This window comes from Vipera ursinii (assembly GCF_947247035.1).
Source record: "Vipera ursinii genome assembly, chromosome: 3".
Lineage (NCBI taxonomy): Eukaryota > Metazoa > Chordata > Lepidosauria > Squamata > Viperidae > Vipera > Vipera ursinii.
In genome coordinates, this window is record NC_139516.1 from 212768280 (window position 1) to 212771928 (window position 3649).

Genomic DNA, 3649 nt, shown 5'->3' on the forward strand with positions numbered 1-3649 from the left:
GCAGTTATAAATTCTGTGACTGGAATAAACTATGCAAATGTACATACATTTCTGGCAATTGCTTCTTAATTGTCAAGTATACAGTTTTCTTTCGTGTGGGAAGGGTTTCACCTCTGTACGTATCAGACTCCGACTGCAGTTTTAGGTCTGAGAAACCAAAGGGTGCAGTGGGTGGAGCCAGATAACACAGTGAAGCGGTTGTGATTTTCTGGGCTTTTGGACAGTGTGGGGTCTATAAAATCCATTAAGTTTATTTTAAACCTAAAATTGCAGTTGTCTGTTTCATACCTAAAATGCTGCTAAACAAAAAGCCACCACTGCATTTGGATGGGATTCAAGTTGCTACAATTTTGTTCACTGGTTTGCGTGGTTAAGGTTTGAAGGTGAGCACCAGCCAGGGAGGGCTGTGGACATGTACCACTGAACAAGCTCCAGCCTCAAGTAGCTTATGTATGTTCCTGGTCAGCTAAGGAAAGTCTACAAGCGTCGCTACACTGGGCACAGCACACCTTATGGCTAAGGGCCAACAGGACCACAGGACTGGAAGTGGGCTTGGGGGTTCCATGACAGGAGCACCCCAGCTCTAATTTCAAAGCTAGACATGGTACACTACCTCAGAGCTCACCTTGGAGATAATGGCGTATGAAGATAGCCATCGTGACGAGCCCCAGGCGTTTGGCAACAACTCCGGCGCATCCGTCCATCAAGCTCGAGAGCTCGACCAAGGGCCTCCGGAGTCAGACTCCGGGGTCGATGCAATCCTCTCCCGGTTCAATCGCATGGTCGCCGGCCGCGAAGGGAACCGCAGCCAAGACCATCCGGCAAACCCCAGCATGAAGAAACCGCTGACCGGCTTTAGGGCAAAGTGTGCGAGCTGCGACGGGGGCCATGCCAGGGCCACTTGCCGTTTTAGAAACGCGAAGTGCCATGGATGTGGCAAGACCGGCCACATCCGCTCCGCTTGTCGCAGTCTAAACCGGGAGACCCTCCATGACCTTGACGAGATCCCCGCAGGTAGGACTGACTTCCCCCGCCTTCCCCAGGGGTCTGTAAGGTCCGTATTCTCCCTAACCAAATCCCCTGTAAATCACCTCACCAGGGCAAAAGTCAGAGCCTGGGTCAAGATTCAGGGAGTCCCCTGCGAGATGGAGGTCGACTCGGGGTCCTCCGTCTCCATCCTGTCAGTGGACACGCTCCAAAGGATAGCAATCAAATCCAAACACCGCATCCCCATCCAACCCTCGAAGGTTTTGCTGGCAGATTTCCAGGGCGCTCCAATAGATTTAAAGGGACAGGCCAACCTAAAGGTAGATTTTAAAAAATTTTCAGGAAACCTAATAGCTCAAATAACCAAACAACCCAGAACCAGTCTCATCGGATTGGACTGGTTCGAGGCATTAGGTATTCGCCTCGAGGGAACAAACCGCATCCACGCCCAATCATTGGAAAACATCTGCAAAAACTTTGCAGATGTATTCGATGGCTCACTGGGCAAATACAACGGGCCCCCCATCGACCTCAAACTCAAACCCGAGTTAGGACCAATCAGAATCAAAGCCAGGAAAGTCCCCTTTGCGTTAAAGCAAAAGATAGATAAAGAGCTAGACTGCTTAGTCAATTTAGGAGTCCTGGAGCCCACTGACAGCGGAACATGGGAAACCCCCATCGTGACGCCTGTCAAACCAAATGGAGAAGTGAGAATCTGCGCGGATTACAAAGCGACCCTGAACCGCGCGTTGAACCCTCACGCGTATCCAGTCCCCTCAGTGAGAGATGTCCTCTCAGAAATTGGTTCTGGCTCCATCTTCGCCAAATTGGACCTAGCACATGCCTTCCTGCAACTCCCTGTAACTAGGGAGACTGCAGATGCCCAGACCATAGTCACACATAGAGGGGCGTTCAAAGTAAACCGCCTCCAGTTCGGCATCTCCGTGGCACCTGGAATATTCCAGGAAGTCATGGAACGTACCCTTAAAGGCATCCCCGGAGTCTGCCCTTACTTCGATGACGTCCTCATCGCGGGCGACTCCACCCACACACTAGCAACCAGACTGCACGAAGTCCTTACCAGATTCCGGGCAGCTGGTTTAAAACTCAAACAAGAGAAATGTTCCATCGGGGTACCTTCTACAGATTTTCTTGGCTATAGGATAGACGGCAAAGGCATTCACCCCACTAATTCTAAAATTCAGGCTATTAAAGCCGCACCCCCCCCCAAAGAATAAAACGGAGCTCCAGGCATTCCTAGGACTCCTAAATTTTTACCACTCCTTCCTACCAGGCAAAGCCACAATAGCGGAGCCGCTCCATAGATTGTTAGATAAAGGAGCCCCCTGACAATGGACCGCCTTGCATAATGACAGTTTCAATCAGCTGAAACAATTGCTGTCCAGCGACACCACTATATCGCACTATAACGAGACCAAACCCCTTTGCATCGCCTGCGATGCTTCCCCATATGGCATCGGGGCAGTCCTCAGCCACTCCCTAAACGACGGCACCCAAGCCCCAATAGCATATTACTCCAGGACCCTCTCAAAGGCCGAACGTAACTATGCTCAAATAGATAAGGAAGCCCTGGCCATAGTAGCTGGAATCAAAAAAATCCACGATTATCTCTACGGCAGACCCTTCACAATTTACACAGATCACAAGCTCCTCCTAGGAATATTTACTTGGGACCGTCAAACACCCCAAATTTTGTCCCCTCGCATGCTGCGCTGGACCACATTCCTGTCCGCATATTCATACCAGCTAATTTACAAACCCGGCAAATAAATGTCCCATGCTGACGGCCTAAGCAGGCTCCCTCTGCCACAAATAGACTGTGAGGTGTTCTCACAATGAATCGTTAAAGGTGCTTCCAAGCAAAGGCATCACGCAGAGATGCAATCATTAGCTTTATTCATGATAGATCAAAGAGAAAGAAATACTTGGCATGAAAGCATTCATGCCTGCATGTGAGAGAGAAATAAAATAAAACAAGCTAGCATAACATGACTAAAAGAAGGACTAAGAGCTAGGAGAGGAGAACTGGAGAATAGAAACTAGAACAAAGAGCAGCCCCTCGTGCAGAGGTATTTATGGGGGGTCTTGGTCCCTCCCTGACCATAAAACACTCTCACCAATGGGGCTGTGGGTCCGAGACCCTTGGCTCATCAGTGGAAGCAAAGAAGCCTCTTTGCCTCCATCTGATGACCCTTTTGGGGAACTGCCAATGGCTGGCACTAATCATCTAACAATACCCCTTCTTGCCAGCCAATGACAGGGACCAGTGAATGTATGTAAGGGGTGAGCAGGTGTCATAGACATGCATGAAAACATTCAGAAGGCCAAACACAAACGCTTACACAGAAGGTTGTGCCGGTCAATGGGAACAGGTTTGGTAAACAGATCAGCTATCTGGTCAGCTGTATTACAGTGCTCAACATGTATAAAACCCCTTTTGGTAAGCTGCCTGACATTTTTATAGCGTATGTCTATATGGCGAGATCTAGATCCTACTGCATAAGCCTCCGAGATTGCAATTGTTGTCCTCTAGAATTTGGATGGGCAGAGGGGGAGATGCCCAGATGTTTGTTATCAGCTCATTGAACCAAGTCAAATCATTGGCCGTGTCTGACAGGCTGGCATATTCAGCCTCGGCCGT